The 22228-nt window shown below is 41.7% G+C and overlaps 1 long non-coding RNA gene across 1 annotated transcript; it reads right to left on the minus strand.

The window, feature by feature from the left end:
* Nucleotides 1-513: 513 nt before the first annotated feature.
* Nucleotides 514-20407, minus strand: LOC137420848 (uncharacterized). Its single transcript, XR_010983206.2, has 3 exons — nucleotides 20343-20407; nucleotides 14508-14611; nucleotides 514-651 (listed from the first exon to the last, which is right to left on the minus strand). It is a non-coding gene; the product is annotated as an uncharacterized LOC137420848 (long non-coding RNA).
* Between the last annotated feature and the right edge of the window lie 1821 nt (nucleotides 20408-22228).

Below are 22228 nucleotides of genomic sequence, written 5' to 3' on the forward strand. Positions count from 1 at the left end.
CATGGAAATCTACAATGTCATGGATAAATACACAACTAATGGCAACCAAACACTGAACCGGTCAACGGAGCAACAACAAAACATATAAGTACCACATACATTGATGGCCAATTCCTATATATAATCACAATACCTGGTCTGCCAGTTAGTATGTTGACGTAGTGTAGAATGAGGGACTGCGATGAGAAAGCATCTGTTTTAGAATATTTTTTATTGCCTAATAAAATGGATTCAAACATGTACCTATCACCGAGGATGTCACACACTATGCTGTGAGATGAGCAATATGGTCAGAGAAAGCAGACGTTACACGAGTGCACAATGGAAAAAAACAAAAATGTTTGTTTTGCTAACTATAAATTGCTAAACCCTAATTTTAAGCATGTATTGTTTTTTTTATCAGTTGCGAACCCTTTGAGTTGCATTAACCGAAGTCTTATTTGCCACTGGTGTTTACTCTCTCCACAGAAGAAAACCACCGGGATGTCCCAATGAAGTGACCTTTGAGATAGATTCGAGTTACATTAACTTTGGTGATCTCTTCATCTCCCAGAGGCTTTGCAGCTTCATCTGACTCCCAAGCTCCAGCCCATCCCTTCCTGGACTCCATCAATGTAGGGATCAGGAAGACAGGAGATGGTTTCTGAGACCCTGTGGATAAACAGGAGGTGTTTGAGACGGTGTATTTAGTAGCTTTCAACAACACCAGATGGAATGAAATTATGCCACATTCCCTGGTTCTGAACAAGAATTAAAAAAAAAAAAACCCTTAGTAACTTTTCACAACGAGAGAGTTCATAGAATACATTACCCCACGCAATATTCAAAAATATAATTAAATTTAAATAAAAGAAAGAATGTAAAAGTTGTATAAATTAAATAATTCCAGTTTTACCACCATTTAATAATAATAATAATTCATTTATTTTGTATAGCGCTTTTCAAGAAGCCCAAAGGCGCTTTGACAGAGTGGAAAACATAATGCATAACAACACATGGAAACAACAATTGCAAAAAGACAAGAATCAATAGGGAAATATTTAAAGCAAAAGGAGGGAGAAGGAGAAGAGATAGTCAGGGGTTAAATGCTGTGGGTTGAATGTTGAATGCAGTGTTGAACAGGTGGGTCTTTAGTGATGTTTTGAATATGGTGAGTGAGGAGGAGTCTCTGATGGTGTGAGGTAGTGAGTTCCAGAGGGTGGGAGCAGCGATGGAGAAGGCCCTGTCCCCCCAGGATCTGAATTTGGTCCGGATGGAGGGGGTCAGGAGGTTGGTACCAGCAGAGCGGAGGTTACGGTTGGGAGTGTGTCTGGAGAGGAGGTCAGCCAGGTAGGATGGGGCCAGGTTATGGAGGGCTTTGTAGGTCAAGAGGAGGATTTTGTACTGGATTCTCTGGGAGATGGGGAGCCAGTGAAGCTTGTAAAGGACGGGGGTGATGTGGTCATGGGTCCGGGAATGGGTGAGTAGATGGGCAGCGGAGTTCTGAATGTATTGGAGTTTATTGGTGATTATTGAGGGTGAACCATAGAGGAGGCTGTTGCAGTAGTCCAGACGGGAGATGATGAAGGCGTGGATGAGGGTTTCTGCAGCCGTGGAGGAGAGGGATGAGCGGAGACGGGCAATGTTTTTCAGGTGAAAGAAGGCTGACTTTGTGATCTGTTTAGTGTATTTGTCGAAGGAGAGGGTTTGGTCAAAGATGACGCCAAGATTCCGGATGTGAGGGGAGGTGGATACTGGGATACCGTCGATGTTGAGGGCAAAGTTATGGGTGGATTTTGTGAGCGTTTTTGGGCCAATGATGATTATTTCAGATTTATCACAGTTAAGCTTGAGGAAGTTGATTTGAAGCCAGGATTTTATTTCAGAGATGCAGTTTGTCAGGATAGAGTGGGTGTCGGTGGAGACGCACTTGGTGGAGATGAAAAGCTGGATGTCATCGGCGAAGCAGTGGAATTGGAGACCATGACGGCGGATTAAGTGACCGAGGGGGGACAGGTAAAGGATGAAGAGGAGGGGGCCAGGAACTGAACCTTGGGGGACACCTTGGGGGAGGGGAGCAGTGGGGGATTTGGAGTTTTTGATGAAGATGAACTGGCGTCTGTCAGAGAGGTATGATTTAATCCAAGAGAGGGCAGTGCCGGTAACGTTAAAGGTGGATTCAAGTCGGGTGAGGAGGATGGTGTGATCGATGGTGTCAAAGGCAGCGCTGAGGCAGTGTCTCTTCCATCACCTTCTTATCTAACGCATTACATTAGTTCTTCGTACCTGTTGTTAGTGTCCTTGATGACATCCCTAAAAACAGTAAGTTTACTGTTTGGAATGATTTTCAATTTTGTTTGCCTAACAGGCAGGTAACAGAGTAAAACTATTATCTCACTCCTTTCTGTGCATGCGTGGTAGGGATGGATTTAGAGACAAATTACTGTTAAATGGCAAACTTGTCTTCCGATTCATCTTCAAAATATAACAATCAATTAAAATGAGTTTTTCTTCGTATCACTATCACGGCTAAGGGCCGGTGCTCCTGCCTCACACCTAGCTCGTCTTCACGCTGTTGAAACCAAACTTTCAGAATCATTGGAATCTCCCGCAATGAAGCTGACTCCGAGGGCAGGTTGGTGGTCTTTCTGTCTTCTATCGACTCCTCTCTGGCCTTGCTCCCCCAGCCCTGTCTGTGCTCTGTCCCCCAAGTATTCCTACAGGTCGCACAAGATCTGCCTGCAACCCTCTTATGGTTGAACTGCCAAAATCAAGACTCTCGGCTCACCTTCCCTCCTTCATTCCTCTTTTCTCCCACCTCTGGAACAAACTCCTTCACTCTCTTCAATCCAACTCCTCCCTCCATGTCTTTAAAACAGCTGTTCACCACCATCTCTTATCTTCCCCCATCCAAAACCTTGATCTTTTCTACCCCCGCTAATTTCACCCCAGATCCACTTTTTTGAAATTCCAACTTCTTTCCTGGAAATCCTTGCAGTGTCCATACGTTGTATACCTCTCCCACCTCCCCCAAAGCGCTCTCCCTCCCACAGATCTCCCGATGTCCCTGCTCTCAAATGTTGTGTTTGTGTGCTTCCCCTTCTCTCCCCATCTTGTCTACCGCTCCCCTTATTATATACTTTGTGTGTCAGATTTTTTTTTTGTGTGATAAATGTTAGCTCTTTCACCAGCCTCGATTCTGTATACAAAAAAAAATAATGGTTTATTTGATGATGAAATTATCAGAAGTTAACCAGCTCATTACAACCACAAAAAAAATCAGCCAAATAAAGAAAAAAACTATATCCTGTTTAATATGGAAACTATAACCTAAAGACAAATGTAAGTACTTTCATGAGCTGGGTGGTCAAGTAAGTACTTTCATGAGTTGAGATCACTGGGTGGTCCTTGAAGTCCAACTGACTGCCAACAAAATGATGCACTGTAGCTCCGATAGTACAAAAGACCTCGCAGTGATCCAATTGCATCATCTATCTGGCCTTTTCACCCTGTCATTTGCCATAGGTCATCTTCCATCTGCTTGGAAATCCAACAACATCACTGCATTACATAAAAAGGTGCAAAAACTGATCCCCTTAACGACAGACCTATCACCTTACTTCCAATCATCAGCAAGGTCATGGAATCTATCATCGCTGTTAATATGAAATGCTTCCTTTTAATCAACAACCTCAACTCAGATCACCAATTTGGTTTCAGACGATGTCGCTCCACCTTGTACATGCTGCTTCAACTCGACCAACAATGGATGGAGGCTCTCAATGTCAGACATGACATCAGGGCCGTCTTTCTGGACATATATCATGCTTTCAATACAGTCTGGCATCCTGCCTTACTTTCCAAACTCTCTGCCTATGGAATCCAAGGCCATCTCCCCACATGGATTATGCTTCAGTCACATTTGGCTCGGCGGCCGTAGGGTCTAAACAATCTACGGCCACTAGCAATTATAGGGCGGCCGCAGTATTTCCACGGTCACACAATGTAGCAGTCACATATGTTTTTATTTTTCGGGTAGCCGCACGGGGTATTTAGAAATTGTGGAGACCGAAAACGTGGGGGTGCCGTACGGTCTTTGATTTAATGTCGTACGGTGACCTTAGGGCGTCCCTGCGGCGGCCATAGAATTTTCAAGGCAGATGCAAGGTAGCCTCAAGGTGCCCGCAAGGCGACCGCAGGGGGGCCCTAAGGTGAACGTGCGGCCAGACGGACGGTAACGAGTGGGTATATATACCAGTTCTGTTTCATATGTATATCATATCTCATATCGTCATGGCTACGGCTTGTCGAATTGCTACGGCCAACCTAGAAATGAAAAAAGTTATAACTCCGCGCTATAATTCCACAGCGACCCCTACGGCCTGTAAAAGATAGCCATACGCCCTAGGGCCACCCTGAGGCCACCTCAGAAACTCTGCGGCCGCCGCACGTTTCTGTCAATTTAGGGGGGGTACGGCCGCCGTATCCTAGCCGTAGAGCAAATGTGACTGAGGAGTTACTGACTTCCTCTACTCTCGTAGCCAATATTTGGTTCTCAATGGAATCCTTTTATCTCCTCTCCCTGTCGAGGCTGGAGTGCCCCAAGGCAGTCCTATTCCTGATCTTCATTAATGATCTTTCTGACTTTCTGGAAAATCCCCTTTACCTATTTGCTGATGACTCCATCCTGTGCTGTGACATCTCTTATCCTTCAGACAGGAATATTGCAGCCTCTTCAAGATGGTCAAACACTTGGAATATGTCTTTCAATCCTGACAAATCTCACACTCTCACTTTCTCTCCGAAAGGACCGTCGGGCAACCTCCCCTCCCCCCGCCCCTCCACCTTTACTTTCTGAACAATTCTCTTGAGGAAGTTCAGTCATTCAAACTACCTGGGTCTCACTATCAGTCACGATCTTTTTGGGGAAAGATGGCCACCGATGCCAGCCACCGATTGGGCATCCTCCTTCCTTGTGTTACGCGTTACCTCCCCAAACCCCAGTTACGGTGCACCTCAGAGTCTCGAGCGGGAACACGGCAGAAAGATTTGTCATTTGGAAGTGTTCTCATAAACTATGGCGAAACCACACCAATGCAATTGTAGAACAGAACAAGTAATTGTATTAAGAACTCTCACATACACAATAATAACACTGTGAAAGAAAGTACAATGAAAATGTCACTTGCATCAAATGAATAATACATATGATGGTACCATCATTCCCCCAATGCTCTCAAAGCAATAAACTCACGATACACCCAACATGAGTGGAATGTAACATTCCACAAAGTCCATGCACAAATCCCAACGCGGTGAAGGTCAAAATCGTGCAGAACGGCAAAACAACAGGCAGGTATTGGCGCGGCTGTGGATGAGGAGTTACGAGGTGAGAGATCAATATGGGAATTGAGCCGATATGGAAACCAACGGCGATCAACACAATGATGTTGATATGGGAATCCCAATGACAAAACAAGATGCACCAAGCGGACAGCCTCTTCGAGAACTAAATGGCGTATCGGCCTGTAATGGAGGCCTGTTACGGATTCGTCACTTCCGTTGTGGTTTTCATCCACTGTAAACATTTTTGATTCCATGTACTATTATTGTTGTCGTTTAAGGGAAATAGAGATTACTATTTTCAAAAGGTAAAAAAGTTAATGTTTTAAATGAAACCGGAACCGGACGACGACGAAGAGGAAGAGGAGGAAGAGAAGGCGGAGCGAGTGAGTCGGACAAGAAGCCGAGCTGCTTCAAGGTCCTGAGCGAACGTTGGCGAACGAGGGTCACGTGTGAACTTTGGGTTTCCTGGGAAAGGGATTCCTGCGACCGAGTTGTTATCGCTGTGACAGATAAACCTGCATGACAGGTTTTGCGGTTGATTCCGACGAGAATCATCGGAGTGCCGTTATGCCACGAGAACGGGCCGTTGGCCATTTTACCTCGCACAGGATTTGCGCATCGCTCAAGGTTTTTCACCTCGCTTTAACCATTTTCACTGCATCCAGACGTTAATCTGGTATGTGTGTGTAACGTGGCTTTTGAGTCGGAAATCTGCGGTTCGCCGATTGGGAGCCGTGGAACGTCCATACCCGAGGGTGTGATTTCCCAGTCGCCTTGAGGGCACCTTTGCGCAGCTTTGGCAGCGTGACTGTGACTGTCATCCGAACGGGATTCTGGTCTCGATTAGACATCGTTCTGACGATCACTGGAGCGGATCGACTTTGGCTTGATGCCAGAATAGAGACATTGGGAATGTTCTTCTTTTTGCTCACTTGGAGCACAGCGAGTTATATTGTACGAACCTGATGGTACCATCATAGGAAATATATATTGGTTGTACAATTGATTACTATTGTTGTTGTACTGTTATTCTTGTGTGATCTTAATACAATACTTGTTTGTTGGTAACAATTGGTGTGGTTTCACCATTGATCTTTGACATACAGAATAACACATCTTTCTGCCGTGACTCCTCTCGGGGCTCGGAGGTACACCGGAGGTACACTCGGAGGTGACCGGGGTTTGGGGAGGAGCACGTAACGTCGTAACAAGGCCCTTGATGTCTCTCCAACAATAACTCACACTTGGTGATAAAACCTGAGACGCAGGTTTAATGGCAATTGCAATAGAGGACGATGTCATGGGCACTCCCTTTCACGGGAAGCCTCAACTCATTCGCGATCAATATCAAAGAAATCCGCTCGCAGCCCCGATGCGACTTTGCGGCTGTATCTCTCTCATGGCCGTCTCATCCTCTCTCTTCTTCCTGCTTCTTTGCCGCGTTTTTTCTTTTTCCTCCAGAAACATTTATTTTCACCTTTTACTAAAGTCATCTCCATTTCACACAAAAATCTTAACAACAATATTACCTGAAACGAAAAATCCTACAAGTATATAATAACAACAAAAACGGAAGTGACGGATCTGTAACACTCCCCGCCTTCAAGGAAGAAAGTTTGAACACGGTGAAAACTTTCTTTCCATACAAAACGCATCTTTAACAACCAAAAGTAACACTCACACCCATAAAACTACAAATCAAAACTATGGCTGATCAAATCCCATGAGCAACAAAAATTCCAAACAACACACAGGAACCCTCGAGGTTAATTCACTCTGGATAAAGCATCGGTGACTACATTGTCTCTGCCCTTCACATGCCTAATTTCCAAGTCGAACTCTTGCAAAGAAAAGCTCCATCTCATCAACCTCTGATTTTTATTTTTCATTTTTTAAATGAAGGTTAAGGGGTTGTGATCAGTGAAAACCTTTATAGGAAAGGTAGTAGTTCCCAGATACACTTCATAATGCTGTAGAGCTAGTAGAAGAGCAAGGGTCTCTTTTTCCCCAGTGGCATAATTTTTCTGATGTCTGTCAAACTTCCTCGAATAGTAACACACCAGGCGATCAATGCCATCATCACCTTCCTGGAGTAGAACTGCCCCAGCCCCCACATCACTTGCATCGATGGCCAACTTGAAAGGTTTTCGAAAATCCGGCGCTGCAAGGACAGGAGAGCTCATCAATATCGCTTTGACTTGGGCAAAGGTAGCCTGGCATTTGTCATCCCAAACAAACTTGGTCTCTTTCCTCAGCAAATTCATTAAAGGTGCTACCACGTCAGAAAAAATCCTACAGAACCACCGGTACCAACCAGCCATACCCAAGAATCTCATAAGCTCCTTCTTCCCTTTTGGAATTTGGAAGCGATCAATGGCTTCTATCTTGGCTGTCACCGGTTGCACCTGACCCTGATCTACTACATGGCCTAGGAACACCACCTGTGCTTTTACCAACTCACTCTTAGATAAGTTGATGGGCAACCTTGCCTCGGTCAATTTCCTGAAGAATGCATGAATTTGTTTAAGATGATCGTCCATTATCATGGTGTCTTTTCACCATGGTTTATTAGAACACTCAAAATAACAAATCTTTCTGCCGTGTTCCCGCTCCAGACTCTGAGGGGCAACGTAATGGGAGTTTGGGAAGGTAACACATAACAGAAATTGGGGGCTCGTCCGGGATCACGGCAGAAAGATTTGTTATTTTGAGTGTTCTAATAAACGATGATAAAACCACACCAATGCAATTGTAGAACAGAACAAGTCCGTAACACTTGGCACACCTGCCCTCCTATCCACCTGCAAGGCCTTCATCCACAGCTTTATAGAGTACTGCTCTCCCTTCTGGGCTGGCTCCCCTGCGTTACACCATGCTCAGCTTGACACAGTGGAAACCAAGGCCTTCAAGATTATGGCACTCTTGCACGATGAAGCTGAGTGTATGGGACTATTACTACGCCATCGCAAACAGGTTGGTGGTCTCTCTGTCTTCTATCACCCCCTTTTTGGTCTTGCACCCTCTGCTCTTTCAGTGCTTTGTCCCACCTTCCAACTCCCAGGTTTCTGCAGGGCTCACACAGTCCGCCATCAACCCCCTTCTGGTTGAACTACCTAAAACCAGGATCACTGCTCACCACCACTCATTTGTTACTCTATTCTCCCACCTGTGGATCTAACTTCCACAATCTCTCCAATCTCATTCTTCCCTCCAGGTCTTCAAGATAACTGTTCACTACCATCTCAGATCATCCCCAAATCCAAACCATGATTTATTCTCCCCTCGTTAACCCTCCCCTCCACCCCATCACCCATCCAAATCCCTCCTAAATTTCCAGTTTCCCATCCAGTATCCACACAATGCATCCTCTCCTGACCCTCATTCCTCCCGACACTCATTGTCCAAGTCTCCCTCTACCTTCACCTGCAACTCCACTGTTGGTGCATCCCCCCCCCCCCCCCCCCCCCTCTCAACTGTTCCTTTTGTCCTGTTGTGTCCTGATCCATTCAGTGTACTGATACTAGCTCTTCCATGAGCCTCAACTATGTGCACATGTATCATGATCAATTTACTTTAATACAATCAAACTACAATGTAAGTTCAAACTCGCACTGCGAACGTGCATAGAAGAACAAACAGTGTTAACCTGTTTCCAAAAATAAACGAATTGACTAAACTCGTGTACGAATTGACTAAACTAATGTGCACATATTTAAAATCACAACTATTAGTCACTAAAGTGGTGCCTCATCACAATCAACTTCTACAAGAAGCAAAAATGGTACAATTAGACAGACCTACACAGATTTTTTAATCTTTTAATCTTCTTAAAGTTAATCTTTATTTACAAGTTAGCTTTACTCTCAAGTATCTCCGCCTTATGCCATTCCCCATTAAGCCGGAGTTGGCAGCTCAGAGCGTATACACCTGGCACAAGTTTTCGATGAACCGGCTGGTCAAGCCTGATGACTCGAGCTGGCAAGAATTTGGACAGGATGCCAATAATAACTTGCCTACTTTGTCAACGCACAACGTGGAATCTTTAATATCCACCAATAATACTTACAAACAGGACACCGGCTTAATATCCATCCAAGGGAGCTACACTTTATTATGTAACACCTGCCTATAAAGAACAAATTGGAAAGTTTTATTTTTTCTAAACTAATTTGAAACGGCTGCCTCGAGTCAACCCTGCTAGAAGCTCTAACCTGGTCACATGTGTGTCGTCTACTCGGTTACAGGAGTCTACCAGACCATAACGTCACCGCCCGACTTCCCAAACTCCATCCCACTTATCTCGCGACTCTAACATCATTGGCTGTGCTCTTATTGGCCTCTTAATACAATTGGTCCTATAAAATAACTATTTCACAGCTGGCGGAAAAAAAAATTCTGCCAAGGCAAGCGAAGCGAGGTCGAGACCAAATTATTCCTGATACGTGAAAAACCCTGCAACCCATACCTGTGGAATGCCGGCCACATTTTCCATCCAATCATCATGTAACTTTTCTAACTCTCCATGGGTAGGCGCTCCCATGTTGAAAGTTTCGTGTCAATCGCTCAAGAGGTTGCAGAGAAAACAAGCGTTACGCCTAGGTCCCCCGTCGGTGAAGTGATGTGAGTTGACAAAGTGGAAGACGCAGGAAACATGGAAGAGTCGATAATATTTGCGAGTGGGTTGGAGACACACCCACACACCAGATTAGAAGTTAGTAGTTCGTTTATTTTTCAAGATATTCCGCTCACAGGGTTCAGACATATATGGTGGCGGCCATCTTGGATTTTGACGTGGCGACCTAATTTTCAATAGCGTTCTTCCGTATGCCTAGATACAGTCGCGCACCAGATTATAAGTGAGTAGTTGGTTTATTTTTCAAGATATTCCACTCACAAGGTTCAGACATACATGGTGGCGGCCATCTTGGATTTTGACGTGGCGACCTAATTTTCAATAGCGTTCTTCCTTATGCCTAGATACAGTCGCGCACCAGATTAGAAGTGAGTAGTTGGTTTATTTTTCAAGATATTCCACTCACAAGGTTCAGACATACATGGTGGCGGCCATCTTGGATTTTGACGTGGCGACCTAATTTTCAATAGCGTTCTTCCTTATGCCTAGATACAGTCGCGCACCAGATTAGAAGTGAGTAGTTGGTTTATTTTTCAAGATATTCCACTCACAAGGTTCAGACATACATGGTGGCGGCCATCTTGGATTTTGACGTGGCGACCTAATTTTCAATAGCGTTCTTCCTTATGCCTAGATACAGTCGCACACCAGATTAGAAGTGAGTAGTTGGTTTATTTTTCAAGATATTCCACTCACAAGGTTCACCGCACGCACGCACACACGGACGGAGGGGAAAACCATAGTCCCCCTTTCGCTCCGCGGTGCGACGGGGGCCAACAAACGTAAGAGCAAATAAAGGTGGAAAAGTGAGGACCTTGGCCGACGTTCCACAGCATGGGAGTTTGTACTCCCATGTATGTACTCCAGTACACTCCACAGGTCGTGGACGCCTGTTACAAATAAAATTTACGCCTTAGAAAATGTGATTACCTTCCGGCACTGCACAGCAACATCCAGCAAAAAGACAAAACAGACGAGACGAGTATACTGTACTATAAAACCAGAGGGAAGTCGATGGCGCGCCACCGCAAATCCCCACACTTCTCACCTAAATAAAGTTGAAAATGGCAAAACGTTCCACCAGGAATGACCCAATATCAAAATGAGTTCAAAAAATATTCCCTTTTGACCTCTGTGACCCCAAGTCCCCAACCCCGGGGGCATTAATTAGGGGTCAAAAAAAAAATCGTTACATGTTTCATGCATATATTTTTTATCATATCAAGTTTAATTTTTAAAAGGCTTAAAATGTGCCTGTAATTACCTTTTTGGTATTTGACCTTTTGACCCTGGCACAGGGGGTGGGGCAAAAATGATACTGAATTAAGCGCGTTTGAACATTAGACTCGGTGGACTGGCGGCCATTTTGGATTTGACCTCTCACGGTCTTCAGAGGTCAAATCTGACTTCCCTCCACATCTGAAAATAAACCTTATGGTATGCACTAACGATGTTAGAAATTTCATGCTTTTCTCTTAAAATGCACAATTGTTGTTATCCGTTGTACCAGGACTCTTCCTAGAGCTGGCCGCCCGGCCAAACTGAGCAATCGGGGGAGAAGGGCCTTGGTAAGAGAGGTGACCAAGAACCCGATGGTCACTCTGGCTGAGCTCCAGAGATCCTGTGTGGAGATGGGAGAAACTTCCAGAAGGACAACCATCACTGCAACGCTCCACCGATCTGGGCTTCATGGCAGAGTGTCCAGACGGAAGCCAAACAGTTCAATCTTGGTTTCATCAGACCACAGAATCTTGTTTCTCACAGTCCGAGAGTCCTTTAGGTGCTTTTTTGCAAACTCCAAGTGGGCTTTCATGTGTCTTTCACTGAGGAGAGGCTTCCGTCTGGCCATTCTGCCATAAAGCCTAGATCTGTAGATCTGTCTGTTTGTCTGTTTGTCACCGGCCTGCAGGTCACAATTCTAAAGCGATCGTCACGAAACTTCACCAAGTTGTATAAGTCGTCCCAATTTAGAAGCCTATTGATTTTGAGGTCAAAGGTCATCTGGAGGTCAAATTTCTAACATCGCCATTTTAAATCTGATTGACTTGAAAATTGAATAGCATTTGTATATTGAGTCACTAAATTGGGAAATGAACTATTTTTGAGGTCAAAACGTCAAAGGTCAACTCAAGGTCAAATTTTCAAAATCATCAATTTTCATCTGAAAAGCCATCAATTTTCAACCGATTGACTTGAAAATTGAACAGCATCTGCATATTGCCTCACTGAATTGGGAAACGAACTATGTTTGAGGTCAAACGGTCAAAGGTCAACTGAAAGTCAAACTTCCAAAATCATCAATTTTCATCTGAAAAAACCGTCAATTTTCATCCGATTGACTTGGAAATTGAACAGCATTTGCACATTTTGTCAGTAAATAGGAAAACGAACTATTTTGAGGTCAAAAGGTCAAAGGTCAACTCTAGGTCAAACTTCCAAAATCATCAATTTTCATCTGAAAACCCATCAATTTTCGTCCAATTGACTTGAAAATTAAACAGCATTTGTATATTTCCTCACTGAATTGGAAAACCAACTATTTTGAGGTCAAAAGGTCAAAGGTCATCTCAAGGTCAAACTTCTAAAATCATCATTTTTCATCTGAAAAGTCATCTCTTTTCATCCTGTTGACCCAAGGTTTGATCAAGATCGTCAATTGTAATCTTGATGAAATGAACAATTTGCTGTATCTATGGGGAAAAAATTGGGGAGGGGGGGAGGGGGCGGATTTTGCAAGTATCGTGCAATGATTTTTCAAGTATCGTGCAATTCGCAAAACGTCTTCTTGTTTGTTTGTTTGTGAACAAAATATCTCAGGAAGTTGTGGACGGATTCGGACGAAATTTGGCAGAGATGTAGCGTATGTCACTAGGACGAAATGATTAGATTTTGGTGAAGATCTGGATTCGGATCCGGCTACTAGAATTTTAAAGTGATTCTTCACCATTGGAAGATCGGGCCAAAAACGATACATAGCAGGATATCTCAAAAAGTTGTGGACGGATTTGGACGAAAGTTGGTGGATCGGTAGTGTGTGTGTGAATGAATGAATGAATGAATGAATGATCGTTTTAAGGCCATTTTCCCCGCTAGAGCGGGGGTTAGCCTTGCGGGCCCCATGACAATCATGGTTCCCTGTTTGAGGCAATGTTTTTATGGCCGGATGCCATTCCTGAGGCCACTTCCTGAGTGTGTGTGACAAGGAATAATCGATACGATTTTGGTGGAGATCTGAATATGGATTCGGATATGAGAATTAGTTCATTTTTAAAGTGATTCTTCACCATTGAGTGATATGGCCAACCAGGCGGAGGTATGCTCTCTCCTGAGTGCCGTTCTCGTTTCTAATGAAATGAAAGTAGCAAGTCAGACATAAGAAGACAGAAAGTAGCAATACAAAAGGTAAACAGCAGCCTGTGAAATGGAGCTGTAGTAGTGAATGCAAGGCAATCGAAGCAGAAGTAGATGTTATAATCGTTAACCTCAAACCAGCATTTCAGGAATCAATGCTAGAACTGAGAACTGCACTTGATGCCTGTGATGATAGGTATAGTATCCTACACTACAGGTGCCAGCAAAGTCTGACAGTATGCTAAAGTTGCAAGGTCACTTGTTGGTTTGTTTCAATGATGGGGAATGTTCATGTTGTAATCAACTTCACATACTTCACATACTCGCTCAGCCTCGCCCCTGCATTTGTTTAGTACAAATGTGATGGTGAAACAACAGCATATTAGATACATCCACATAAATCTGCAGTTTCATCTGTATTACTGATATTATTCCCCCCCCCCCCCCCCCTTCTCTTCTGCCAAAGAATGAAAAGGGAGGGAATGACACCACAATTCTTTTAGAGTTGCCATTACGATATCTTTTCACATTTCCCATCTCAATCCCACAACAAACACAATACACATTTACACCAACCCACACTACATATCTACATATCTACATATCTAAATCTACCTCGAACATAGACATAGACATAGACATAGACATAGACATTTTCATACAATTGCTAATGGGCTGGCAGGATGGTGGAGAGGTCTCCACATTCTCCTAACCAAGCTGTAAAGGGTAGGCTCGAATCCTGGTGTGATTCATCAATGTGTGTACCGGCCCTCGGATGGACGCTAAACTGGGCGCCCAGTCTGCTCGATTAGTCGGTGGATCATAAAAACCCCACGGTGTTTTTTTTTTTGCGAAGAGTAGGCGAGCTATCGCAAGCTGAACAAATTACAAATTCCAGCCTAAACCTGCAGGGGGCACCACATCAGCGGCACAGCAAAACTCCCATCAATGATACCGACACCGGCTGCACACAAACTAAATAAACAATAGTTACTATTTGCCGCACAGATGTCATAATACGTGATAAAAATGTCCAAAAATGCAGTAATGGCAATCTTAAAAAGGAGTCCTACAACTCCTACAATACTTGGTTGTTTCTTTTGAGATTACTTCTTGAAATGTTTTTTGTTTGTTTTTTAAATTTCCGACATGTTTTGTTTGTTTAAATTTCTGAAGCTATAGAACATTCTGTACTCACCGCTCTCTCCAGTACACTCCTCGTCGACCTGGTGGTGGAGTACCTGGTCACAGCCATTACCTTCACCACCTCTGCCACCATGGCGACCCCGCCGTTCTGGCAAGCTAACCACACACAAAACGTCAAGTTACAAATGATCTCTTAACAATGGATTTTGTGGCTTGTGATCGAGATCTGAATCAAAATCCCCATCACCGACACCAAAATACCACAAAATACTTAATGCGCGGATGGAGGAACAGAACACAAATTATTTATTTATTTTAAGTTGCAGAATCGACCAAAATAAATTATTTTCGTGACGAACATCAGTATTTGAAGATTTGAACAAACCGTGAATAAATGCAGAACAAGGCGACATCTCACAATAAGCTAATCCAGTAATTCAGTCATTTGTTTGCGCAGCAGAGTGAATTGAGTGTAATAATAATACTCGTGGTTAGGAGTTCGAACCATTTATTACGTCATGATTCGAGACGTTAATTACGTCATAATCCAGCTAATCCAGTAATTCAGTCATTTGTTTGCGCAGCAGAGTGAATCGAGTGTAATAATAATACTCGTGGTTAGGAGTTCGAACCATTTATTACGTCATGATTCGAGACGTTAATTACGTCATGATTCGAGAACGTTAATCATGGCATGATTCGAGAACGTTAATCACGTCATGATTCGAGAACGTTAATTACGTCATGATTCGAAAACGTTAATCGCGTCATGATTCGAGAACGTTAATCACGTCATGATTCGAGAACGTTAATTACGTCATGATTCGAGAACGTTAATTACGTCATGATTCGAGAACGTTAATCACGTCATGATTCGAGTACGTTAATCACGTCATGATTCGAGAACGTTAATTACGTCATGATTCGAGAACGTTAATTACGTCATGATTCGAGAACGTTAATCATGGCATGATTCGAGAACGTTAATTACGTCATGATTCGAGACGTTAATTACGTCATGATTCGAGAACGTTAATCATGGCATGATTCGAGAACGTTAATCACGTCATGATTCGAGAACGTTAATTACGTCATGATTCGAAAACGTTAATCACGTCATGATTCGAGAACGTTAATTACGTCATGATTCGAGAGCGTTAATCATGGCATGATTCGAGAACGTTAATCACGTCATGATTCGAGAACGTTAATTACGTCATGATTCGAAAACGTTAATCACGTCATGATTCGAGAACGTTAATTACGTCATGATTCGAGAGCGTTAATCATGGCATGATTCGAGAACGTTAATCACGTCATGATTCGAGAACGTTAATTACGTCATGATTCGAAAACGTTAATTACGTCATGATTCGAGAACGTTAATCACGTCATGATTCGAGAACGTTAATCACATCATGATTTGAGAATGTTAATGACGTCATGATTCGAGAACGTTAATCACGTCATGATTCGAGAACGTTAATCACGTCATGATTTGAGAATGTTAACCATGGCATGATTCGAGAACGTTAATCACGTCATGATTCGAGAACATTAATTACGTCATGATTCGAGAACGTTAATCATGGCATGATTCGAGAACGTTAATCACGTCATGATTCGAGAACGTTAATTACGTCATGATTCGAAAACGTTAATTACGTCATGATTCAAGAACGTTAATCACGTCATGATTCGAGAACGTTAATCACATCATGATTTGAGAATGTTAATTGCATCATGGTTCAAGAACGTTAATCACATCATGATTCGAAAACGTTAATCATGTCATGATTCATGTACATTAATTACATCATGATTCGAGAACGTTAATCACGTCATGATTCAAGAGCGTCAATTACGTCATGATTCGAGAATGTTAATCACGTCATGATTCGAGAACATTAATCACATCATGATTTGAGAACGTTAATCATGTCATGATTCATGTACATTAATTACATCATGATTCAAGAACGTTAATCACGTCATGATTCGAGAACGTTAATCACGTCATGATTCGAGAACATCAATCACGTCATGATCCGAGAGCCTCAATTACGTCACGATTTGTGAACGTCAATTACGTCACAATTTGAGAACGTTAATCATGTCATGATTCGAGAACGTTAATTACATCATGTTTTGAGAACATTAATCACGTCATGATTCGAGAGCCTCAATTACGTCATGATTTGAGAACGTCAATTACGTCACGATTTGAGAACGATAATCACCTCATGATTTGAGAACTTTAATTACATCATGATTTGAGAATGTTAATCACGTCATGATTCAAGAGCATTAATTACATCATGATTCGAGAACGTCAATCACGTCGTGATTCGTGAACGTTAATCACGTCATGATTCGAGAACATTAATTAGATAAAATGAATCGAGAACGTTAATTACATCATTATTCGAGAACGTTAATCACGTCGTGATTCAAGAACGTTAATTACGTCATGATTCAAGAACGTTAATTACATCACGATTCAAGAACGTTAATCACGTCCTGATTCAAGAACGTTAATCACGTCATGATTCAAGAACGTTCATTGCATCATGGTTCAAGAACGTTAATCACGTCATGATTCGAGAACGTTAATGACATCATGATTTGAGAGCCTCAATTACGTCATGATTCAAGAACGTTAATTACATCATGATTCGAGAACGTTAATTACGTCATGATTCGAGAACGTTAATTACGTCATGATTCGAGAACGTTAATCACGTCGTGATTCGAGAACGTTAATCACGTCATGATTCGAGAACGTTAATCACGTCATGATTCGAGAACGTTAATCACGTCATGATCCAAGAACGTCAATCACGTCATGATTCGTGAACGTTAATCACGTCATGATTCGAGAACATTAATTTACATCATGATTTCAGAAGGTTAATTACATGATTTCAGAACATTAATCATGTCATGATTCGAGAACATCAATTACATCACAATTTGAAAACGTTAATTACATCATGATTCGAGAATGTTAATCACCTCATGATTCGAGAACGTTAATCACATCATGTTTCGAGAAAGTTAGTTACATCATGATTCGAGAACGTTAATCCCATCATGATTTGAGAACTTTAATTACATCATGATTCGAGAACGTCAATCAGGTCATGATTCGTGAACGTTAATCACGTCATGATTCGAGAACATTAATTTACATCATGATTTCAGAAGGTTAATTACATAATGATTTCAGAACATTAATCATGTCATGATTCGAGAGCGTCAATTATGTCACGATTTGAGAACGTTAATTACATCATTATTCCAGAACGTTAATCACGTCGTGATTCAAGAACGTTAATTACGTCATGATTCAAGAACGTTAATTACATCATGATTCAAGAACGTTAATCACGTCCTGATTCGAGAACGTTAATCACGTCATGATTCAAGAACGTTAATTGCATCATGGTTCAAGAACGTTAATCACGTCATGATTCGAGAACGTTAATCAGGTCATGATTCGAGAACGTTAATCATGTCATGATTCGAGAACGTTAATGACATCATGATTTGAGAGCCTCAATTACGTCATGATTCAAGAACGTTAATTACATCATGATTCGAGAACGTTAATTACGTCATGATTCGAGAACGTTAATCACATCATGTTTTGAGAACATTAATCACGTCATGATTCGAGAGCCTCAATTACGTCATGATTTGAGAACGTCAATTACGTCACGATTTGAGAACGATAATCCCCTCATGATTTGAGAACTTTAATTACATCATGATTTGAGAATGTTAATCACGTCATGATTCAAGAGCATTAATTACATCATGATTCGAGAACGTCAATCACGTTGTGATTCGTGAACGTTAATCACGTCATGATTCGAGAACATTAATTACGTCATGATTCGAGAACGTTAATTACATCATTATTCGAGAACGTTAATCACGTCGTGATTCAAGAACGTTAATTACGTCATGATTCAAGAACGTTAATTACATCATGATTCAAGAACGTTAATCACATCCTGATTCGAGAACGTTAATCTCGTCATGATTCAAGAACGTTAATTGCATCATGGTTCAAGAACGTTAATCACGTCATGATTCGAGAACGTTAATCAGGTCATGATTCGAGAACGTTAATCAGGTCATGATTCGAGAACGTTAATCATGTCATGATTCGAGAACGTTAATGACATCATGATTTGAGAGCCTCAATTACGTCATGATTCAAGAACGTTAATTACATCATGATTCGAGAACGGTAATTACATCATGATTCGAGAACGTTAATCACGTCATGATTCGAGAACGTTAATCACGTCATGATTTGAGAACGTTAATCACATCATGTTTCGAGAAAGTTAGTTACATCATGATTCGAGAACGTTAATCACATCATGATTTGAGAACTTTAATTACATCATGATTCAAGAACGTTAATTACCTTCGCAAAAGCGGAAGGTTATGTTTTGATCGCTGTGTATTTATTTGTATGTCTGTGTGTGTGTGTGTGTGTATGTTATTCGCATAACTCAAAAAGTATTCAACCGAATTGCATGAAATTTGGTGGGATGATTGGTTATTATACGGGACACATTTGATTAGATTTTGGGAGCAATCGGGTCAAAGGTCAAGGTCACGAAAAGGTCAAAATCGTATTTTAGTACAGTACAGAACAGTAGCTGCGGCGAAGGTATGCGCTCTACCGAGTGCCCGTTCTAGTTACATCATGATTCGAGAGCGTCAATTATGTCACGATTTGAGAACATCAATTACATCACAATTCGAAAACGTTAATTACATTATGATTCGAGAACGTTAATCACCTCATGATTTGAGAACGTTAATCACATCATGTTTCGAGAAAGTTAGTTACATCATGATTCGAGAACGTTAATCACATCATGATTTGAGAACTTTAATTACATCATGATTCGAGAACGTTAATTACATCATGTTTCGAGAAAGTTAGTTACATCATGATTCGAGAACGTTAATCACATCATGTTTCGAGAAAGTTAGTTACATCATGATTCGAGAACGTTAATCACATCATGATTTGAGAACTTTAATTACATCATGATTCGAGAACGTTAATTACATCATGTTTCGAGAAAGTTAGTTACATCATGATTTGAGAACGTTAATCACATCATGTTTCGAGAAAGTTAGTTACATCATGATTCGAGAACGTTAATCACATCATGATTTGAGAACTTTAATTACATCATGATTCGAGAACGTTAATTACATCATGTTTCGAGAAAGTTAGTTACATCATGATTCGAGAACGTTAATCACATCATGATTTGAGAACTTTAATTACATCATGATTCGAGAACGTTAATTACATCATGTTTCGAGAAAGTTAGTTACATCATGATTCGAGAACGTTAACCACATCATGATTCGAGAATGTTAATTACAATAATGATTCGAGAATGTTAATCACACAATGATTCCAGAACGTTAATCACATCATGATTCTAGAACGTTAATTACATCATGATTTGAGAACGTTAATTACATGATTCGAGAACATCAATTACGTCATGATTCGAGAACCTTCTACCACGAAATCGTTCACATCCATACGAGGCAAGTAACATTCACTCCAAGAGATGGAGGAAACCTTGATCAAGATCGACGAGTTTACTACGAACATCAACAATTGTAGTTTAATTTGTTTGATGAGACGCCAAACTTAAACCAGGTCGGGTTCTACCTGGTTCTTCTTGACAAACTTTTACCGGTAATTTAGAATGGATCTTACTTTACCTTTTCGTACCGCTACCGGTACGTGAAGTGTTCAAACGGGTCGACATGATTATTTCCCGTCGTTTCGCTCTCCTAAAGTAAAGGTGTCACGTATAAAAGGTACAACACGCACCTCGTTGAGGCAAGAACACGTTTCCCTCCATTCCACCAGCGGCGAAGCCAGCAATCCGTTTTCCCCGCCATTATATATCAACTCGTACTCGTACCGGTACGTAGGAACTCTCAACTGTCAAACGAGGTACGCCCGACGTCCCGTTTTGGGATCAAACGGCGCACACCTGCACGTTTCCCCCAAAGTGACTGTCACACGTTTGTCTTGTGGTTCGACGTAATAAGGTGAGCATTTGGGACTAATTCCGTCCCCCTGATGATGACGACATGTTGTGAAAAACGATTGATATTTTGAGTAAAGACTAAAGACGTCACCATGCGACTAAATGAATGTATGTGCAATGCGTTCGGTGGTCGGTTTTATTACACACCATTTAGAACATGAACTAGAAATATATTTTAAACATACATTATTGGAAGCTACTCCTACTACTACTGCTATTATTATTACGATACGACTACCATAACTAATACGATTACTACTACTACTATGATTATTACTATTACTATGATTATTACTATTACTATTACTACTACTACTATGATTATTACTATTACTATGATTATTACTATTACTACTACTACTATAATTATTACTATTACTATGATTATTACTATTACTACTACTACTATGATTATTACTATTACTATGATTATTACTATTACTATTACTACTACTACTATGATTATTACTATTACTATGATTATTACTATTACTATTACTACTACTACTATGATTATTACTATTACTATGATTATTACTATTACTATTACTACTACTACTATGATTATTACTATTACTATGATTATTACTATTACTATTACTACTATAATTATTACTTCTACTACTACGACTATTACTACTACCACAGCCTCGTGCTGGAGGGGGTTGCCATTTTTTTTATTTATCAAAAACGCTTCCTCACTCTCCCTGCACTGCCCTCTCTCCACCTCGCCCCCAGGAGTACCTCTGGCTTCGGCTTCCTCTTCGCTCCCACCTTTTGTTCATATGTGTGTTGTACCGTCCACCAATCAGTGATGACTCCATCTTTCACGCTGTCTGATAATACCAACCAACCATCTCCATCTTTCACCCCCAGGAGGACCAACTTCGATCTACTCATCCCAACTCTCTCTTCCTCATATGGAGTGATTTCAACTGTCATCATGCCAGCTGGCTGGGTGTGGGTACCTCTCTCACCAGTCATGGCACCTCAGCAAAGGACTTCTGTGACTCATTGGGATTGACACAATCTGTCAATTTCCCGACCCGGATCTCAGTCAATGGAGTATCTTCTCTTCTAGACTTGGTTATGACAAACTTCCCTGCAAATGTCTGCTGCTCTTCTTCTTTGGTTCTTCTGATCATGTTATTGTCAAAGTGGACATCTTTCTAGCCATTGTCAGAGAGCCTCCTCAACATCGACGAGTGTAGCATTTCATTCAGGCCAACTGGCATGGTCTTAAAGCCATCAATCATCTGGACTGGTCTCCCATCTCTACTGCCTGACATCAACTTATCATGGGAATTCTTCCAAAGTAAACTGCTCTCTGATGCACAGATTTATCCCATCTCGTCTTCACTTGTCATACCCTTCCTCCCATCCATGGCACACGGAATCTTGTGGTGAGGCAGTTGCCCTGAAACAACTTGCCTTTGCCCCATGGACGGCTAATCCAACTGAAGGCAATCCCAGTTCCTTTCACAAAGCTCGGAACAAGTGTGTGTCTACCCTTAGGAGAGCAAGGAAACAATATCTCTCCACTCTCAAGATTGAACTCTCAAACCTGTCTCCCTCTTCCAAATCCTTGTGGCATCTGGTCAAATCTGTTTCTGGTGTTTGTTTCCCCTCCATCCCCTCCCTTACCTCAAACGGCTACACAGCT

The sequence above is a fragment of the Myxine glutinosa genome, chromosome 2, assembly GCF_964187855.1.
Source record: "Myxine glutinosa chromosome 2, kmMyxGlut1.1, whole genome shotgun sequence".
NCBI classification, from domain to species: domain Eukaryota; kingdom Metazoa; phylum Chordata; class Myxini; order Myxiniformes; family Myxinidae; genus Myxine; species Myxine glutinosa.